Source organism: Pelodiscus sinensis, chromosome 22, assembly GCF_052426305.1.
Source record: "Pelodiscus sinensis isolate ZL-2025 chromosome 22, ASM5242630v1, whole genome shotgun sequence".
In the NCBI taxonomy this organism is placed as follows: Eukaryota; Metazoa; Chordata; order Testudines; family Trionychidae; genus Pelodiscus; species Pelodiscus sinensis.
In genome coordinates, this window is record NC_143073.1 from 21,682,815 (window position 1) to 21,705,127 (window position 22,313).

General features: G+C 48.7%; 1 long non-coding RNA gene across 1 annotated transcript; it reads right to left on the bottom strand.

Moving 5' to 3' along the window:
* Window positions 1–5,145: 5,145 nt before the first annotated feature.
* On the bottom strand, window positions 5,146–7,136 carry LOC149521851 (uncharacterized). The gene is made up of 3 exons (XR_016347736.1): window positions 6,853–7,136; window positions 6,349–6,414; window positions 5,146–5,338 (listed from the first exon to the last, which is right to left on the bottom strand). It is a non-coding gene; the product is annotated as an uncharacterized LOC149521851 (long non-coding RNA).
* Between the last annotated feature and the right edge of the window lie 15,177 nt (window positions 7,137–22,313).

Below are 22,313 nucleotides of genomic sequence, written 5' to 3' on the forward strand. Positions count from 1 at the left end.
CCATAAGTTTTCAAAGATAATGGCCAGTGACTCTGCAATCACATCTGCGGCTGCTTTTTGCACAAGAATGGCTCTTGCACAAGAGGGGAGTTTTGCGCAAAAAGGAGCCGTCTACACAGTTCCTCTTTGTGCAAAAGCGGCTGCTCATTAATTATGCAAATGAGGCACGGCAATATTCCACGCTTCAGCTCATTTGCATATTTCTTGCGCAAAGCATCGCAATGTAGACGTAGCCCAGGGGTCTGAGAATAGATTCTTAGTTTTACAATACCACTTATGTTTTCCCTACTGTTGACAACCATAGTTGTCTAATAAGTCACCCGATGGTAGCTGCCACTTGGCTGTACTTTGAATGTCCAGATATGACCCATTACAATAATGGGGACAGGGACAGATTGATAAACAGGGACTACTTTAGTTTTCATAGGCACTGATTGAGCATGAATACAGTAATTCCTCATTTAACACTATAGATGCATTTCTGAAAGTGTTTGTGCTAAGTGAAAACGTGCTATGCGGGGTCAATTTTCCCATTCAGAATAATGGAAAAGGTGGGGGTTACGTTTTAGGTGATGGTGGCAAAGTCAATTTTTGTTGGTGCTGGGTCGTCACCATCAGCATTAGATACTTCGCAACACAAGATAACTAGCAACACAAGTCGCTGCGATTTGATACAACACAAAGATCTATTTCCACCACCCTATATCGAAAACCCACCAACCGCTACACTTACCTTCCTGCTGCCAGTTTCCATCCCAGACACATTTTTCAGTCGACTGTATACAGCCAAGCCCTCCGATACAACTGGATTTGCTCCGATCCCACAGACAGAGATAATCACCTAAAGGATCTTTAAAGAGCATTGCTAAAACTGAAATACCCACCTGGGGAAGTGAAAAAACAAATCGACAGAGCCAAAAGAGTCCCCAGACATGAACTACTTCAAGGCAGACCCAAAAGAGAAAATAACAGAACTCCTCTTGTTGTTACCTACAATCCATGACTCAGACCCCTCCAATGCATCATACACAATCTACAACCCATCTTGGATAATGATCCCTCACTCTCAGAAGCCTTGGGAGAAAAGCCTGTTCTTGCTTACAGACAACCCCCTAGCCTGAAACACATTCTTTCTAATAACCATGCCACACAACCACATCACAAGCCTCCAGGAACCCAGCCCTGCAAACAAAAGAGATGCCAACTCTGCCCACATATCTACACTGACAAATTCATCACTGGCGCAAACAACATAAGCCACAAAATCAAAGGATCATTTGACTGCACATCCAGCAGTTTGATCTATGCCATCAAATGCCAACAGTGCCCCACCATCATATATATTGGACAAACTGGACGGTCTTTACAGGAAAGAATCAATGGACACAAATCAGAACACAGAGGGAACACAGAAAAATCTGTCAGTGAACATTTCTGCTTACCTAACCATACTTTACCAGACCTGCAGGTGGCGGTCTTGTCACAGGCCAGCTGCACAAGTCATCTGCATAGGGAAGCATTGGAATCTCACTTCAGATACAAATTCAATTCACATGCTAATGGACTTAATCGAGATCTGGGTTTATTAAGACATTATCTACCTCATAGCCACTAAAGGTGCTAACAGCTCTGTGAGTAGTATCCTTACTGTCTTAGCATCTATCTATTGACTTTGTTCTATATACTTTGATCTACCCATTTTCCAGATACTTGATGACGCCCTGTCTCACACACCCCTTCTTTTTTCTTTTTAGATTCTTTTTAGATCAGAGGAATGAAAAACCTACCTGGTGGCAGGAGACTCAAAGAGCTTGTTCAACCAGACCAACGAACGGCTGAGGGCAGATGCCATACAAACACCTCAGAGCTGTCACAGGGAAAGCTCCAGCCACGGGCAACCTGCAGGCCCATCTACTCCGGCCTCCCGCCTGCACCCCCCCTCACTGGTACAGAGCCACGGGTCCCTCCTGCCCAGTTCCCTCTGTCCCTACAGCCCCAGCTTTGACTCACAGGCCCAGGACCCAGCCCCCTTCCAGCACAGACCCCTGGGCATGCAGAGGCCCTGGTGCTTGCCTCGGCCCAGTGGCAAGGCGGCAAGGTGTGTGACTTCCAGTCCAGTTCCCCGGGGTTGCCACTGACTCGCCCAGCACAGAACCTGGCCACACGTTGGAGGGGTGACTGCCAGGGAGGGAGAGAAGTGATTTCGCCAAGGCCCCCAGGCACAGAAACTGGCCTGCAGTGAGTTCAGGCCTGAAATTCCATGATGGTTTCTAACAAGCCGAGGCGCGTGGTGCTCGAACGGCCGGCCCAGCGGAGTCGGTGGCTGTCACGTTACTGGATTTTAAGGGGATCAGACAGGTCACTGCTGCACCCAAGGGGGGGGGGGTTGCCCCAAAGTCTGTACAAAGGGGGCCATGTGAGGTGTCAAATAAAAGCTTGTTTTCTACTCATTATATATTTTCTATTCATGTGCTTGTGTGATATCTGTATGTGGAGTTATAAATATGAGCTCTGTGTTGATGCTGGAAGATTCTCTGTCTGAGACAAAGCAATGGGCCAGCAATCGGTCAGTGACTGTGCTAATTAGCCAGGCTCCAGGGACAAGACTCTCAAGGTGCCCAATACACACCTGAGGAAGGTGTCAGGGACCTGCAAACCAGCCAGTGTCAAGACTGCTGACATGGGGCACAGGGATAGGTCACTGGGCCATGTGACCAGCTCCAGCTTGGAAGATACCAGGGACGGATGTAACATGCCATGAGGCAGAATCTGTCTCACCTTTGGTTCTGCTACTGATGCAGCCTTGAGAGGAACAGCGAGGCAGGAAGAATTGTTGGCCCATCCTGACATAGGATGTGCACCAGAGACTTTTAAGCCAGCAGTTTGTGGCATCTCTGCTGAGAGCCTGCATTGAGAACCTGGTGATTGGTGCATGTGATGTATTCTCCTTCACAACCTCACTCTCCTGCTTTTCTTTCTTTTAGTAACAAACCTTTAGATTGTAGATTCTAAAGGATCGACCCAGCGTGATCTTGTGGGTAAGGTCCAGAGTGTAACTTGCCCTGGGAACTGTGGCTGGTTTCTTGGGACCAGAAAGACCCGTTCGGGGTAGGTGGGATTGGGTTCTGTTACCCCTCACCTGTGTTAGGCCCAGGGCTGATTGTGGCACAGGGAGAGCTGGGGTATCTGAGGGGTTTTGCTCATGAGGCTTCCTACTGGCCAGATTGGCAGCTGAAGCGCTCGGTGCAACTGGTTTCTGGCCTATTTGCGAAGGTCTCCGGTCTGGGGCAGTAAGGAGCCCTGACTTGAGCAATTCGCCCTGAGCGGATGCCCTCAGCAGTGCCCAGACCCGGCCTGGTCTGTCACAGGGGCCAGCCCTCTGGAGCTCCCTTTGAGACGTAGCTGGTGGGATGGGAACCCGGGGCTGCCTGCCAAGGCTTGTGGCTGCTCTCTGACTGCTAGCTATGGGGGCTTAGGGAAGGGGCGTAGTAGGCGACAGAGCACAGGTAGAACAGGGACGGGAAGAGGCAGCGCCTGGGGCAGATTCAAGGGTTGTCCAGGGCCTGGCACCCGTCTGGAGGTGACCCTGCCCCTATGCAGCCCCCCAGGACAGCCCTGGAAGCAGAAGAGAAGGTTACTCCCACACTGGAAGAAGCCGAGCACGGGGCAGCGACCCCTCCGCTCCGGTCGATTCGGTGTGGAATTGCTCGGGAGCCAGGAGGAAGGAGGATCCGCTCGCTGGCAGCGGCTGTGACCTGCCTGCGTTTCTAGGCCCGATTTGTAAGGGCGCATGTTTAAGTGAGGGCCTGAAATCATGGGGGGCTGGAGCACACGACCTGCGAGGGGAGGCTGAGGGATCTGGGCTTGTTCAGTCTGCAGAAGAGAAGAGGGAGGGGGATTTGGGAGCAGCCTTCAACTCCCTGAAGGGGGGTTCCATGGAGAGAGGTTGTTCTCAGTGGCGGCAGGTGGCAGAACAAGGAGCAATGGGCTCAAGCGACAGCGGAGGTCTAGATTGGAGATTAGGAACAGCTATGTCCCTAGCAGGGTGGGAAGCACTGGGGGGGGTCCCTAGGGAGGGGGTGGAATCTCCATTCCTAGAGGTGTGTAAGTCCCGGCTGGACCAATCCCTGGCTGGGATGATGGAGTTGGGGCTGGTCCTGCTTTGGGCAGGGGGCTGGACTCGACTCCTGAGGTCTCTGCCCGCCCTATGAATCTATGAAGTGAGGTGAAACTGGGGGTGCGTGAGACCAATCAGCCTCCTGAGGGGGCAGCTCTGTCCTGTTCCTCACTCCCCTTGGACGAGGCAGAACCCCACGGGAACTTTGCTGGAGCTCTATGAATTCAACTCGGGGCGTGACAAGGCAGCACTGAGATTTTTGGCCAGCAGGGGGCGCTGTGGCCCCGCAGGTGGTTGGGGAGCCCTGGGCTGGTTCCTGGGGGTGCTGTGAATGGGTCAGACTGGGAGGCAACATGGATACCAGTGTCTGACCATTGCAGCATGTTAGTGTGGCAGAGCTTCTGTGTTTGAAAGGGGGGCAGGCGCTAGGAAGCCCAGGTTCTACCCCAGCTGGGGAGGGGAGTGGGGTCTAGTGGTTAGAATAAGATTGGGACTGGGAGTCAAGACTCCAAGGTTCTGTCCCCAGTGTTGGGAGGAGAGGGCTCTACGGCGGGTGACTGGGACGCCCATCGAGGGGCGTTGTCTCAGGCAAAGGCCCTAAGCTCCTTCGAGTTCAGTCAACGGCCCAGTGAAAAGAGCACTTCCTTTGAAGTCTGGACTGGCCTCAATATCCCAGGGCAGTGCTAGGGGGCGCTGTGCTGCGAGCTCTCCCCAGGCAGTCTGGGCTGGCCCCACGCCGCACTAGGGAGCGCTGTGCTCCAAAGCTCTCCCCAGGCAGTCCGGGCTGGCCCCACGCCGCACTAGGGGGCACTGTGCTCCAAAGCTCTCCCCTGGCAGTCCGGGCTGGCCCCACACCGCACTGGGGGGCACTGTGCTGCAAACTCTCCCCCCATGCCGCACTAGGGGGCGCTGTGCTCCAAAGCTCTCCCCAGGCAGTCCGGGGTGCCCCACGCCGCACTAGGGGGTGCTGTGCTGCAGGGGTAGGGCAGCCTCCAAGCACAGGGCATATGAGAAAACGAGGCAAAGGGCAGGTCTAGGCAGACACTTTATTGGGCTGCGTTCGTGTCCCCCGCCCCCCTGAACCCATCACTTGGTGCCGGGTGATTGCAGCCCCGGCTGGTCGGGATCCGTGATGGGCAAAGGGGATCAGAAAGTGCAGCAGACCCCACAGCCCGTCATCCCGGGACAACAGGCGCAGCATAAGCGACACCCCCGAGGCTCCTGGAAGGGATGGAGAGACCAGAGTGAGGCCCGTCACCGCGCCCCCGATTCCTTCGCCCAGGCCCCTTTCTCCTCCCGGAGCCGGGGGCAGATCGCAGAGTCCTGCCCTCACCCTCCGCTCTAACCACTAGACCCCACTTCCCTCCCACAACTAACGGGAACAGCCAGACCTGCTGGCTCCCAGCCCGGCTCCCACATCCCTGCCAGGACATTTCCTTGCGGCGTTATTCCCAGGAGTGGCACCTCATGGATTTTGGTTGGTAGCCAGGGGCTGGCTCCACCCCTGGAAGAGGCGGGGCCAGGGGCAGAAGGGGCGGGGCTGGGGAGGAGACTTCCGCCACAGCTGTCTGGGGCAGGAGGCTTTGAATTAAAAACCCAGCAAAGGCCTTGCCGTTCCCAGCCCCCTACTGCTGCGTTGCCTGGCAGCCGCCCGGGGCAGCTGCAGCTGTTTACAGGGCTCGCGGCTCTGGTCCCCCCGGGGGTAGCGCGGCGACCCAGAGCTGGGAGCCATTTCAATAGGATCTGGCTGAGCTACTGCTTGGAAATTCGGGGGCATGGGCAGCAGGCTACAAATAGAAGCTGCCAGATGCAGTCCACAGGCCGGACCCAAGTGTTAGGGGCCGGCATCTCGCCCAGCCCTGCCTGAAAGGGCTTTGACCACTGACCACCACTGCCCTCTGCTGGCCAAGAGAGCAGTTTGTTGATGAGATCCTGCCCTAAGCTATTGTTGGGGCTAAGCCATGGGATAGTGGTGGTTTGGATTTGTGGAACTCATTGCCACAGGGTGTGTTAGGGTGTGTCCAAAGGGATCCCTCCCACAGGATTTCCCAGGGTTAGCCTGTGGGACTCCCTGCCACGGGATATTAATGCTTCGACTCTGTGGGGTATTTCAGGCATTAATCTCCTGAACCACCTGCCACCGAAGGTTACTGGATTACCCCTGGCTCACACCGTGCCCCTCCCTTCTCCCACCAGTCCCAGCACAAGCCGAACCCCCGCCTGCCACTCACCACTTCTCTCTTCACCAGCCCCTTGGACTCGCCTCCTCCTTCCTCCTCATGCTCGGACTCCAGGCCCTGGCAGAGTGGGAGAGCAGGGGTCACTGGTGCCCCACGGTGCCTTTGCCCATCAGCCCCTGCTCCGGAGGGGTCCCGGGGAACATGAGGCCTGTCTCCAAAGCGCGTCCTGAGCGCACAGCTGGGCTCAGTCCCCAGCGCTGGCAGGGGAGTGGGGGCTAGTGGTTGGAGCAGGCATGAGGGAAATTAGGACTCCTGGGTTGTATCCCTGGCTCTGGGAGGGGAGGGAAGCTAACGGCACGAGTGTAGTGGGAGTGGGAAAGAGATGAGAGGCAGGAGGGCTCATTTCCATGCCCAGCGCTGCTGCTGACCTGCTGTGAGTCCCCTGGGCAGTGCCTCAGTTTCCCTTTTAAGGCATGGGAAGCCCTTGGGGCAGGTTCTCACTGCCTGTGGAGGCAGCACCTGACAGACAGGGACTGGACCCGGCTCCCCACTCACCCCATCCAAGGACGCTCCGCGGGCTCCCTCGGCACAAAGCAGGGCCACACCCAGGAGCAGGGCAGCCAGCGTCTGGACTCGCATCTTCTCTCGGCGTTGGGTCTCCTCCGGGAGCAGGCGAATGGGGCCGGGAGCCACAGGGGCCTGGATTTATACCCTAGTCTGGTGCCCTCGTGCGAAGGGAGCCAGTGAGGGGAGGGGGTTCCAGGAAGGCAGGGCTGGCACTCTCCTTGTTTACCTACCGGCCATGTCCTTACAGGAAAGACACCTGGAGTTACACAACATGGGATGTTTTACCAAACCCTCCTGCCTGTAACCAGGTGACAACACCCGTCCCCCGCCAGTCCTGGCTCCCAGCCCCTGCTCTGACCCTCTCCCTCTGCCCCACAGGAGCCCCCAAAGTGGGGTGGAAATTCCAGGGGTGCCAGTTTGGGCTGCACGTATTCCTGTAGGTTACATCACAGGAACTAATTGTTCGTTAATTCTTAATCTTCAGTTCCTGGAGACATCCCGGAGGGCGGCAGCCAGAACAGATTAACTCTGTGGGAGGCCTGGGGCTGTTGGATGTTGTGGGGTGCCCTAGGCTCTGGGGTGGAGCCAAAAACGGTTGCGTGTGCAGGAGGTGGCTGGGGATAGAAGCAGGAGGGTGGGCGTAGGACGGGGTGAGGGCTGCGTCTGGGGTGCAGGATCTGGGGGGCTGGAGATGAGGACTTTGGGGATCAGGGGAGCTTTGGGTTGGGATAGGGTGACTGTATTTGAAAGGAACTTTCCTCCTTATGCCCTCCTGCAGGTGTTCCAGCTTTTTCTAATAAACAGGTAAATTGTCCCATATTTTTTATCCCCCCCCATCACAAGTTAGGTTTCTGGGGATGCCACTGAGAGGGTCAACTCAGGGCACATTGCTTAGAGCCAGGGCTGCTTACAGCCCGGTGCTGGGCGTTCTCCGAACCAGCCCCACAGAGCACTTGTGTTCCCCACACCGGCCAGCAGGGAGTCACACAAGCAACCCCTCAGACACTCCAGCTTTATCTGCGCCAGCACCAGCATCGCTCCTTACACGGGGGAGAGGTCCCAAAATCCAATCCTAGAATCCCAGGGTGGGCAGAGACCTCAGCAGTGGAGTCCAGCCCCCTGCCCAAGGCAAGACCAACCCAACTCAATCATCCCAGCCAGGGCTTTGTCCAGCTGGGACTTACACATCTCTAGGGATGGAGATTCCACCCCTCCCTAGGGAACCCAGCCCAGCGCTTCTCCACCCACCTAGGGAAATAGTGTTTCCTAATATCCAACCTAGACCTTCCCCACTGCCACTTGAGATCATTGCTCCTCGTTCTGCCACCTGCCACCACTGAGAACAGCCTCTCTCCAGCCTCTTTGGAACCCCCCTTCAGGGAGTCGCAGGCTGCTCTCAAATCCCCCCTCACTCTTCTGCAGATCAAAGAAACCCAAATCCTACAATCTCACCAAGTCCGAGCAGGCCTTCCCCATCCCAACGGAGCAGCCACAGTCCCAGGTCCATCTGTCCCTCCGATCGTACCCCACAGAGCTCGCTGGGCTGATCCTTTAGCATCTAAAACCTAAAGGCTTATTTGTAAGAGACAGCAATAAACAGTGAGAGTAAAGTTGTGCAAGGAATCCACTGACACACACCGATTGCAAAGCTCTTGGGGCAGGCTTGGAGCAGAGATGGTACAATCTGCTCTTTTATCAGCCTGGCATAGGTCTCTTGTCCGCTGGGTCACCCGTCCTGGGCTCGGTTCTTGGCAAAGATGCTTCAGAAGTGATGAGCTTGAATGAAGGCAAAAATGGAGGAACCTATCAGGCCCTTTTTATACTCTAGCCCAGATGATACCAAACTGCTCAAGATAGTTAAGGCCAAAGCAGACTGTGAAGAGCTTCAAAAAGGGATCAGTAAACTAAGTGATTGGGCAACAAAATGGCAAATGAAATTTGATGTTGATCAATGTTTTAAAGTAATCCCATTGGAAAACATAATCCCAACTATACATACAATATAATGGGGACTACTTTAGCTATAACCACTCAAGAGAGAGATCTTGGAGTCCTTGTGGATACATCCACTCAGTGTGCAGTACAAGTCAAAAAAGCAAACAGAATATCAGGAATTATTAAAAAGGGGATAGAGAATAAAACAGAGAATCACTTCTTGCTTCTATGTAAATCCATGGTACTCCCACATCTTGAATACTGTGTACCGATGTGGTCGCTTCATCTCAAAAAAGGTATCTGGGCATTGGAAAAGGTTCAGAAAAGGGCAACAAAAAAGATAAGGGGTTTGAAACGGGTCCCATGTGAAGGAAGTTTAAAAAAAGTGGACTTTTCATCTTAGAAAAGAGGAGACTAAGTGGGGATATGATAGAGGTCTCTAAAATCATGACTGGTGTTGAAAAACTGAATAAGGAAAAGTTATTTACTTATTCCCACAATATAAGAACTAGGGGTCACCAAATGAAATTAGTAGGCAGCAGATCACAAAGTTGTTCTTCACTCAGTGCAGTGTCAACCTGTGGAACTCCTTGCCAGAGGATGTTGTGAAGGCTAGGGCTTTAACAAGGTTCAAAAAAGAGCTATCTAGATTCCTGGAAGTTAGGTCCCTCAATGGCTATTAGCCAGGAAGGTAGGAATGGTGTTCCTAGCCTGTTTGTCAGGAAATGGGTGACAGGAGAGGGATCACATGAGAATTCCCTGTTGTGTTCCCTCCCTCTGGGGCACCTGGTTTTGACCACTGTTGGCAGTGGCCCCAGGGCCTGGCGTTTCCAAGGGGCCTGCACCTCCTGGACGTCACCGCTACTACTGTGGAAACTCATAGACTTTAAGGTCAGAAGGGACCATTATGATCATCTAGTCTGACCCCCTGCACAGTGCAGGCCACAGAATCTCACCCACCCCTCCTAGAATAATCCTCTCACCTATAGCTCAGATATTGAAGCCTTCAAATACTTTGAAGACCCCAAGATGCAGAGAATCCTCCAGCTGTGATCTGTGCCCCATGCTACAGAGGAAGGCGAAAAACCTCCAGGGCCTCTGCCAATCTACCCTGGAGGAAAATTCCTTCCCGACCCCAAATATGGCGATCAGCTAAACCCTGAGCATGTGGGCAAGACTCATCAGCCAGACACCCAGAAAGTTCTCTATAGTAACTCCTATCATCCCTCCAGTGACCTATTTCCCACTGATAATGAATGGTCAATTAGTTACCAAGATCATGTTATCTCATCAAACCATCCCCTTCATAAATACATCTAGTTTAATCTTGAAACCAGATAGATCTTTTGCCCCCACTACTTCCCTTGGAAGGCCGTTCCAGAACCTCACTCCTCTAATGGTTACAAACCTTCATCTAATCTCAAGTCTAAACTTCCTACTAGCCAGCTTATATCCATTTGTTCTTGTGTCCACATTGGTATTAAACTTAAATAATTCCTCTCCCTCCCTGGTATTTATCCCTCTAATATATTTAAAGAGTGCAATCATGTCCCCCCTCAGCCTTCTTTTGGTTAAAGTAAACAAGCCAAGCTCCTTGAGTCTCCTTTCATAAGACAGGTTTTCCATTCCTCGGATCATCCTAGTGGCCCTTCTTTGTACCTGTTCCAGTTTGAATTCATCCTTCTTAACCATGGGAGACCAGAACTGCACACAGTATTCCAAATGGGGTCTCACCAATGCCTTGTATAATGGCACTAACACCTCCTTATCCCTACTGGAAATACCTCGCCTAATACATCCCAAGATCGTATTAGCCTTTTTCATGGCCATGTCACAATGGCGGCTCATAGTCATCCTGTGATCAACCAGGACTCCGAGGTCCTTCTCCTCCTCCGTTACTTCCAACTGATGTGTCCCCAGCTTATAACTAAAATTCTTGTTATTAATCCCTAAATGCATAACCTTACACTTCTCACTATTAAATTTCATCCTATTGCTATCACTCCAATTTACAAGGTCATCCAGATCTTCCTGTATGATATCCCGATCCTTTTCTGAATTGGCAATAGCTCCCAACATTGTGTCATCCGCAAATTTTATTAGGACACTTCCACTTTTGGTGCCGAGATCAGCAATAAAAAGATTAAATAAAATTGCCCCCAAAACTGATCCCTGAGGAACTCCGCTAGTAACCTTCCTCCAACCTGACATTTCACCTTTCAGTATGACCCGCTGTAGTCTCCCCTTTAACCAGTTGCTTATCCACCTCTCAACTTTCATATTAATCCCTATCTTTTCCAATTTAACCAATAATTCCCCATGTGGTACTGTATCAAATGCCTTACTAAAGTCAAGGTAGATTAGATCCACTGCATTTCCTTTATCTAAAAAATCTGTTACTTTCTCAAAAAAGGAGATCAGGTTTGTTTGGCACGATCTACCTTTTGTAAAACCATTCTGTAATTTGTCCCAATTGCCATTAGCCTCAATGTCTCTAACTACTTTCTCCTTCAAAAATGTTTCCAGGATCTTACATACTACAGATGTCAAACTAACAGGCCTATAGTTACCCGGGTTGCTTTTTTTCCCTTTCGCAAAAATCGGAACTATATTAGCAATTTTCCAGTCAAATGGTACAACCCCTGAGTTTAGAGATTTATTAAAAATTTTGGCTAATGGACTTGCAAGTTCATGTGCCAGTTCCTTTAATATTCTTGGATGAAGATTATCTGGGCCCCCCGATTTACTCCCATTAAGCTGTTCAAGTTTGGCTTTTACCTCGGATATGGTAATATCTACCTCCTTATCTTTAGTCCCATTTGTTAAGTTACCATTATCCCTAAGCTCTTCATTAGCCTCGTTAAAGACTGAAGCAAAGTATTTGTTCAAATATTGGGCCATTCCTAGATTATCCTTAACCTCCACTCCATCCTTAGTAATTAGTGGTTCTACTTCTTCTTTTTTTGTTTTTTTCCTATTTATATGGCTATAAAACCTTTTACTATTGGTTTTAATTCCCTTTGCAAGGTCCAACTCTACCTGACTTTTAGCCTTTCTCACTTTATCCCTACATGCTCTAACCTCAATAAGGTAGCTTTCTTTACTGATCCCTCCCATTTTCCACTCCTTATATGCTTTCTGCTTTTTCTTAATCACCTCTCTGAGATGCTTGCTCATCCAGCTTGGTCTAACACACCTGCCTATAAATTTTTTCCCTTTTCTAGGGATACAGGCTTCTGACAGCTCCTGCAACTTTAACTTAAAATAATTCCAGGCCTCCTCCACTTTAAGGTCCATAATTTCTTTAGTCCAATCAACTTCCCTAACTAATTTCCTTAATTTACTAAAGTTAGCCCTTTTGAAATCAAAAACCCTAGTCTCAGATTTATTTTTGTTTATCCTTCCATTTAATTTAAACTGAATTAGCTCATGATCACTCGAGCCAAGGTTATCTCCTACAACCATTTCATCTATGAGGTCCTCGCTACTCACCAAAACCAAATCTAAAATAGCATCCCCCCTTGTTGGTTCAGCAACTACTTGATGAAGGAATTCATCAGCTATCACATCTAGGAAAATCTGAGCCCTATTATTATTACTAGCACTTGTTCTCCAGTCTATATCTGGAAAGTTAAAATGTCCCATGATTACACAGTTTCCATGAGTATTTACTTCATTAAAAACATTAAAGAGGTCTCTATCCATATCCAAATTGGATCCTGGTGGTCTATAACACACCCCAAGCACTATCCCAGGGGAGGATCTGATAGTTTTCTTCCCCAATGTGATTTTTGCCCAAACGGACTTTGTCTTCTCCATTCCATCACTTTTTATTTCTTTACAATCTACCTCATCTTTGATATACAATGCGACTCCACCACCTTTACCCTTATTTCTGTCTTTCCTAAACAGCACATACCCTTCAATACCTGTACTCCAGTCATGCCTAGTATTCCACCATGTTTCTGTTATTCCTATAATATCTGGTTTCACTTCCTGGACCAATAGCTCTAGTTCCTCCTTTTTGTTACCTAGGCTCCTCGCATTGGTGTACAAACATCTTAATTTTTACTGTTTGGCCTCATTCACATTCTTTACCCAATTTGGCACAGACGTTATACCTCCAATGTGACCTATTAGACTAGTATCCACCCCACCCTTCCTCATGTTCATTCTCCTACCCCCAGCTATATCCTTTCTTACTTCGTTTTCCTCTCTCTCAGGCTATGTCTAGACTGCAGGCTTCTTTCGAAAGAGGCTCTTTCGAAAGCATCTTTCGAAAGAGACTCTTTCGAAAGATCGCGTCTAGACTGCAGGTGGATCTTTCGAAAGAGCAATCCGCTTTTTCGAAAGAGAGCACCCAGCGAGTCTGGATGCTCTCTTTTGAAGAAGCCCTATTTACATTGAAGAATGCCTTCTTTCGAAAGAGGAACTTTCGAAAGAAGGCGTTCTTCCTCGTGAAACGAGGTTTACCGCCATCGAAAGAAAAGCCGCGTTCTTTCAAAATAATTTCGAAAGAACGCGGCTTGAGTCTGGACGCAGGGGAAGTTTTTTCGGGAAAAGGCTACTTTTCCCGAAAAAACCCCTGAGTCTGGACACGGCCTCAGTGTTAAAATCTGGCGTAGAGATTACCTGGGCATCTCCCAACTGTCTCCCCCAAATTCCTAGTTTAAAGCTCTCTTAATAAGTTGAGTCAGCCTCCAACCTAGAAGTCTATTTCCCTCCCTACTTAGGTGAAGTCCATCTCTAGAGAACAGCCCTCTGTCCATAAATGCCTCCCAGTGACCATACATCCCAAAGCCCTCCTTATAGCACCACTGCCTAAGCCATCTATTGATCATCATAATCCTGTCACATCTTAGTTGCCCTTCTCTAGGAACAGGCAGAATCCCACTAAAGATCACCTGAGCCTCAATTTCCTTGAGCATCCTCCCCAGCCTAGCATAGTCTCCCTTAATTCGTTCCAGTGAGAATCTAGCCGTATCATTTGTTCCTACATGAAGGATGATCAATGGATTCCTTCCTGCTCTCTTAATAATTCTCTTCAACCTCAGTTCCACATCCCGTACCTTAGCACCTGGCAGACAGCACACCCTTCTATTCTCTGGATCAGCTCTGGTTACAGACCTATCTATTCTTCTCAATAAGGAGTCCCCAATCACGTAGACCTGCCTTTTCCTAGTGACAGTGAAATTCTCTGGTCTATCTCTTGCTTCCTCTGGCTGCAAGTCCTTGCCATTCCTATTTTCCCGTGTAATCCTAATGCTCATTATTGGTGTTGTCTCCATTAACTCTTCCCCTTTATCTATGGGACTAGCCACTCTTCTTTTCTTCCTTACCCTTCCATCTTCATTATCTACCTGCTGTAACCCTTCTTCATTCTCCAGCTCCACATACCTGTTCTTGAGCTCTATTTTTCCTTCACTGACCCATCTTTTCCTCTGCCTGGTCCTCTGAGTCACATGCTTCCACTGTCCATTTTCTTCGCCCAGCAATCCCCCCTCTGAGGCTCTTGATCCTGCTTCCATCTGCATATCTAAGCTTTCCCCTTTAGCCACGTCATGCCTTTGTCCCATCATCTGCTCAAACCCCCTTCTAAACTCGACCAGAGTTTCCACCTGCATCTCCAGTCCTTGAATCTTTTCTTCCATCAGCTCTATCAGGCGGCACTTCATGCAAACAAAACTCCTTTCAGGTACCCCCTCCAGAATCATGTACATACCGCAGCTACCACATCCAATCATCCTCCTTGTGTTCTCTACTACTTGGGCCATGGCCACTAATGCCTCTGTGTTTTATCTACTTTCTCACCAAAATCCTATTAGTCCGATGAACACAAAAACAAACCAAAACACCCCCTCCACAGCAAAAACAAACTGCAAACAAGTCCCACAATCCAAACTCCCTTTACATACTCCCACTCAAACTCCCCTGTTTACAGCTCTGTTTGCTTGGCTCCTGTGCCGGCCGCTGCAGCTATCTGAGACCTGCCCCCCCCCCTTGAATTGCCACCTCTTCCTGCATCCAGATTTTCTCCCAGAGCTTGCACCTCTCACCCCTTCCCACATCCAAATCCCTCAGTCCCACCCCGGCGCCTACACATCCTGCCTCAACCCAGCGAGGGTACAGCTAGACTGCAGGAGTTTTTCAGGATTCCGGAGATATCCCAGAAAAACTCTTCTGCATCCAGGGATGCATTTTTTTTTCCACTTCTTTTAGTGGAAGAGCAAATATGATCTTTCGGTCACCCTGATATTCCTCTTTCCACGAGGAATAAGGGGGCTTCCAAAAGAAGGGGGTTTTCTGACATTTGGTCCAGTCTAGATGGCCAAATGTTGGAAAAACTTCTTCCTACAGAAGAATTGGGGAGAAAAGCAGCAGTATAAGAGATAGGGATAGCAAGGGATGGAGAGGAGGAGAATAGAGGGGGCAGGGCTTCAAGGAAGGGGCAGGGCTTCAAGGAAGGGGCGGGGCAGTAGATCTTGGTTTGTTCTGTCATTTAAAAAGTTATCTTGGGTGTAAAAAGGTTGGAGACCACTGCTGTAGAGGTCTCTTGATCTTAACTGTTACTGTGGTCTAGGTACCACTTGTATTGCTCAGTAACCACACTAGGGCTATGTCTACACTGGTGGGTTGTTGCGCCAGAAGTATGCAAATGAGGCTAAGCATGGAATATCGCCAAGCCTCATTTGCATATCTAATGAGCCGCCATTTTTATGGAAGAGGCTCTTGCGCTAGAAGGAGCTGTCTACACTGCCCCTTCTTGCGCAAGAAAAACCCTCTTGCGCAATGCCGTTATTCCTGAAAATAATCAATGTAGCGGCATTGCGCAAGAGGGTTTTTCTTGTGCAAGAAGGGGCAGTGTAGACAGCTCCTTCTAGCACAAGAGCCTCTTCTGCAAAAATGGCGGCTCATTAGGTATGCAAATGAGGCTCAGCCATATTCCACACTTAGCCTCATTTGCATATCCCTGGCACAAGATTGCGCCAGTGTAGACATAGCCTAGGTGTGTGGGTTGCATACTTCCCCTTGGTGAGGAAGCATGTCCCGAGCTTCCTAGACCTAATTGAGATCCCGGACAAGCCCCCACTTGTAACTGCCACCAGGCAGAGTTGAACCTGGGACCTCGGGAGCTGACTATAAGAGCCTCTACTCCCAGAACCAAAAGCTAGTTGGTATTTAGCTCAGAGGGTAGAGGCTCCTACAGTCAGCTTCCAAGAGCCCAGGTTCAAATCTACCAGTGGTGGTTACATAAGCAAGGTCAAAATGAGCTCTCTCTGATAGCTAGTGATGAGCTGGGGGAAAGGCTTTCCACCTAGGTATCCAGCAAACAGAGCTGTCTTGCCCAAGTGATAGAGTTTGCCTGGGGTTGGGTTGCAAATCGCTTGAGGGGGGGAATGAAATGTTGTTGTTCTTATTGTATGAGTAAAGGGCAGTAGAACTGTACTTAACCTGTAGTACAAAAGATAGGGTGGGGACAGGTGTTTTGCTTGATGGTCTGTCTGAGTCACAAGTACTATTTGACCTTCCCCTCTCCACTGTTTAAAGACAGAGCTGATTAGGCTCCCTATATAGTCTTTTGTTTTGTTAAGTGACCACTCCAGCTGAAATCACTGATAATCAGGTCTAATTGCTTAGTCCTGCTGTGGGGACAGTGTTCCTGTGGGGACAATGTTTTTGTGTAAGAGACAGCCCAGACTGCACTAGCAATGAGGTTCCCCCACTGAGAGCTCAAGAGACCAACTTGAGGAGGGAGAAGCAGTAGCAGGAAACTTGGAAATGGCGGAGATGCTCAATGACTTCTTTGTTTCGGTCTTCACCGAGAAGTCTGGAGGTGTGCCTAACGTAGTGAATACAAGCAGAGAGAGGGTAAGTTTAGAAGATAGGATACACGAAGAACAAGTTAAAAATCACTTAGGAAAGTTAGATGTCAGCAAGTCACCAGGTCCTGATGAAATGCATCCCAGGATACTCAAGGAGCTGATAGAGGAGGTATCTGAGCCTTTAGCTATGATCTTTGAAAAATCATGGCAGACGGGAGATTCCAGAAGACTGGAAAAGGGCAAATATTGTGCCCATCTATAAAAAGGGGAATAAAAACAACCCAGGAAACTATAGACCGGTCAGTTTAAAGTCTGTCCCAGGGAAGATAATGGAGCAGGTAATTAAGGAAATCATATGCAAACACTTGCAAGGTAATAAAGTGATAGGGAATAGCCAGCATGGGTTTGTGAAGAACAAGTCATGCCAAACTAATCTGATAGCTTTCTTTGATAGGATAATGAGCCTTGTGGATAAGGGAGAAGCGGTGGATGTCATATACCTAGACTTTAGTAAGGCATTTGATATGGTCTCGCATGATATTCTTATTGATAAACTAGGCAAATATAACTTAGATAGGGCCACGATAAGGTGGGTGCATAATTGGCTGGATAACCGTAGTCAGAGAGTTGTTGTTAACTGTGCTAAATCCTGCTGGAAAGGGATAACAAGTGGAGTTCCGCAAGGGTCTGTTTTGGGACCCGTACTGTTCAATATCTTCATCAATGATGTAGATATTGGGATAGAGAGTACGCTTATTAAGTTTGCAGATGATACCAAACTGGGTGGGGTTGCAACTTCTTTGGAGGATAGGGACATAATTCAAAATGACCTTAGCAAGTTAGAGAAATGGTCAGAGGTAAACAGGATGAGGTTTAATAAAGAGAAATGCAAAGTGCTCCACTTAGGAAGGAACAATCAGTTCCATACCTACAAGATGGGAAGCGACTGTCTAGGAAGGAGCATGGCGGAAAGGGATCTAGGGGTCATAGTGGACCACAAGTTGAATATGAGTCAACAGTGTGATGCTGTTGCAAAAAAAGCAAATATGATTCTAGGTTGTATCAACAGGTGTGTTGTAAGTAAAACTCGTGAAGTCATTCTGCCGCTCTACTCTGCACTAGTTAGGCCTCAGCTGGAGTACTGTGTCCAGTTCTGGATGCCACATTTCAAGAAAGATGTGGAGAAATTGGAAAGGGTACAGAGAAGAGCAACAAGAATGATTAAAGGTCTAGAGAACATGACCTATGAAGCCAGGCTTCATGCACTGGGCTTGTTTAGTTTGGAAAAAAGAAGATTAAGGGGGGACATGATAGCGGTTTTCAAATATCTAAAAGGGTGTCACAAGGAGGAAGGAGAAAATTTGTTCCTCTTGGTTTCTAAGGACAGGACAAGGAGTAATGGGCTTAAAGTGCAGCAGGGGAGGTTTAGATTGGACATTAGGAAAAAATTCCTAACTGTCAGGGTGGTCAAATATTGGAATAAATTGCCAAGGGAGGTGGTGGAATCTCCCTCTCTGGAGATATTTAAGAACAGGTTAGATAGACATCTGTCAGGGATGGTGTAGACGGCGCTTGGTCCTGCCTTGAGGGCGGGGGGCTGGACTCGATGACCTCTCGAGGTCCCTTCCAGTCCTATTATTCTATGATTCTATGATTCTAACTCGCAGAGGTCACAGTGGCAGGTGGCAGCAGAAGGTGATGGCACAGGGCCATTGGCAACAGAGCGATGGAGTGAACGGTGGCAAAATGAACAACAGTGGCCATAGCGAACAGTGAGCAGCTGGAGGAATAAGCAAGGTGTCTTCTTGCCCCAGACCCAGGAGGTGTACTTACGTGAAAGCACGTCTGAACTCTGAGTCTCCACTGACCAAGGACAACACCGGTGAGTGGGATGAGGTGGAGGGAAAAGTGAGGGGCACGTTAAATAAACATTTGTTTGTTGGACTCTATTTTAGTGACTTTGCTCCAGAACGCTAGATCTGTGACTAGGAATGGACACTTATATAAATGTGTTTCCTAGTAGGCCAAGATTTTTAAAATGCATTATTTGCCAAGGTTGTTATCTCACGGCGTTGCTATCTTGAGAGGTCAGTATGTTGGAGAGTTTCTGTGCTAAACGTTTTTATTATTATAATTAATTTTTACATAAGAATGGTCATATTGGGTCAGACCAGTGGTCCATATAGCCCGGTATCCCGTCTTCCGACAGTGGTCAAGGCCAGTTGCTTCAGAGGGAATGAACAGAACAGGGAATCAAATGATCCATCCCCTGTTGCCCATTCCCAGCTTCTGGCAACAAGCTAGGGACACTCAGAGCATGGTATTGCATCCCTTCCCATCCTGGCTAATAGCCACTGTTGGACCGATTCTCCAGGAATTTATCTAGTTCTTTTTTTAATCCTGTTATAGTTTTGGTCTTCACAGCATCCCCTGGCAAAGAGGGGTTGACTTTATGTTGTGTGAAGAAGTACTTCCTTTCTTTTTTTTTTAAATATGCTGTCTATTAATTTCATTGGGTGACTGCTAGTTCTTGTGTTATGTGAAGGATTAAATAACTTTTCCTTATTCATTTTCTTCACACCAATCAAGATTTTATAGACACCCTATTATAATCCCCCCTTAGTCATCTCTTTTCTAAGCTGAAAATTCCCAATCATTTTAACCTCTCCTCCCGTTTCATACCCCTAATCATGTTAGTTGCCGATTCTCTACACTTTTCCAATTTCAATATATCTTTTTTGGGATAGTGTGACCAGATCTGCACAGTATTCATATCTCTTTTATATATTGCAGGTCAAAGTGAAAATGGAAAGACAAAAAACAATACAACAATTTTTCCACTCAAAGGCCTCAAAAATTCACCAAGGTGAAGAACACATCAAGAACCAAGAATATATCAACATGTCATCTGAAGGGTCCAGTGGTATATCTACATCCGACCAGCCCGAAGCACAAATACAACTACCTACTGAAGAAACAGTGTCTCCAACACCTAAAGCTTACTGTGGCGGGTCGGACCCGCCCCCTCCGGAAGCCTGGAGGACGGCGACGGGGCGGCACGGGGGCGGAACGCCACGAAAAGCCCCAGACGGGCAGCGACGGGGCCCGCAACAGATGGCCGGGCAGAGAGACGGCAACGGGCCGGTCGGGAGACAGCCGGCGTGACGTCACTAGTGGCGTCACCCCCCCGCAACCCGGAAGTGGCACGGGGAAATGACGTCGGGGGGACGCCATCAAGGAGGGAAGTTTAAAAGAAGAGCCCGGGGCGGCAGCCCGGGAGAACTTCCTGGGGTGCAGGACACAGGGCGAGCAGCCAGCGGAGCTCGTCGGGGTTTGGAGGCCTTGGGGTGAGGTATAACCCCGGGGTCCTCGGACCATGCGGGAACTAACGTGGGGGAAGAAGCAGCCCAGGGCGGGGGAGTGGACCCCAAGAGCGGGGGAGTTTAGGGGGTTTTCAACCCCCTCCGCTAGGCCGGACGTAGGTCCGGACCTTAGGGCCCTGGGTCGGGGTTCGGAGCGAGGGCGGGCCCAAACCCCCTTCCCCCCAGCGGGTCGTCATACCAGTTGATGTTAATTCGGTCAGGGAACCGTTGTCCTCGGCGTATCTATAGCGTGACCGAATGGTAATAAACTTATAGACCCTAACCAGACTAGGTGGGTTTGTTGAGGGAAACGGGAGGGGAGTACTCGGGTACCAGGAAACCCTCTTACACTTACGAAGAAGGAAAGCTTTCCAATGCTATAACTGGTAAAAATGGAGGATCATGGTTTGTCAGACTGATCAGCAAAGCCAATGCTGACAAACTATATGAAAAGGCAGCAAAACACCAGGCCTGTGGACTGCATCAACGTGCAGAAAGCCTTATAACAAAGTTGCCCGGGGGGGCAAGTGGGGCAATTTGTCCCCCCGCCCTCCGAGAATGTCTGAAGTCTATAGTATTGCAACCTTTTTTTATGGAAGTGGTCCCCGAAATTGCTTTGCCCTAAGCGCCCTGAATCCCCTGGGCGGTACTGCCTTATAATTCCACTTTTAAGGCCAATTTTATAAGTACTTAATTAGGCTGTTAAGAATGCTGGAGACACAACACAGTTCATGCGAACAAATATGGCTGTGGCATCATACTTTCTATTTAAGCAAGAGATACCACACACTACACACTGGAGGCCAATGTTAAGTGCATTGTCACTTGTTCATCTTGAAGTTGAACACTGGTTCCGAACAAGACCAGCAAATGCTCCCTATCTTTCTGCAAGAAACTCAGCTGACTGGCTAGAAGCATGCAGAGCAACAATGAAAGACTCAACAGTTGAAAAAGGGAAGAACTCTCTCACCACATTCAAAAATTTGCATACATGGCTGATGAATGCTCCGATGCAAATGGACATCAGGTATTAAGTCATTTTGTACGTTATCTTGATGTCAGTGGTAGGCCAGTAGATGCATTTCTAGATGTTCAAGTTATAGAAAACACATTGGCTGCATCTGTGACAACCCACATCTTAGAAGAGTTAAATGCTTGTCAGTTGGACCCCAAACAGATGGTTGCTTGTGCATTTGATGGAGCTGCAAACTTTTCTGGAAGACATGGTGGAGGACAAGCTTTGCTCAGAGAAAAGTGTAACCCTAATCTCGCCTAAACACACTGCAGAGGCCATCTACTCCAACTAGCACTAGTACGAGCTGTAGAATCTTCAAAAGACATTTTAAAGCTATAAATGTTATGTCTTCATTATATTCTTTTTTCAGCAAGAGTCCAAAAAGACTGAATATCTTGGAAAATATAGAATATACACTGGGACCAAAGTTCAAATTAGTCCAACCCAGCAGGGAAAGCCCACTGGCTTTCTCATGAGCGATCCTTGGCTATTATCTTAAAATTACTCCAGCCATTATTCCTGGCTTTGGACAGTATCTACCAAAATGGGATGGATCTAAGTAGTGAGGCTGGTGGATTACTTTTGCTACTACGTTCAGAGAAGACTATTGCCATTCTGTCTCTCGTAAATCTACGGTTGAAACCACTTGGGTCAGTAAACAAAGCCATCCAGGCATCTGCTACAACAGTAGTCGATCTTTGTCCAGCAATAGAAGCTACATTTGGCTCCATCAGAGAGCTATCCATTGAAAAAGTACTGGAAGAAGCAAAGATTTCAGTCCAGCAGTTGACTAATGAAGGCATTTATATCGAATCCTTAAGTGAAGAGGACAAGAGGAGTTTGTTAAGACAACTGAAAAAGTCCACAGACTTGATTCTTAAAAATCTACAACAGTGACTTCTAGATTCTACTCAACCTCTATGTAGCTTTTACAGATGCCTGTCCTATACAACACCAACAGCTGAGTGCAATGGGGCTGCCATGTGCTCAGGACAGAATAGAGAATTTGAACACAGAGTGGAATATCATACGACAAATGAATGAAGATTTGACTTCAACTTCTTTTTTATCATCACTAGTGGCTCGACCGGATCTTTGTGCCGTGTTTCCTGGGATGAAAGACGTAGGAATTCATCTCTTGCGACTCCCAGTCACAACAGCTACCGCTGAGCGTTCTTTTTCATCATCGAATAGAATTTTGTGTTCTGAAAGAAGTCGCCTTCTGCCTGATCATGTGAATGAACTAATGAGCATATCTGTTGAAGGAATGGAAGTAGCAGACACACGAGACGCCACCGAAGAGGAACGCTTTGC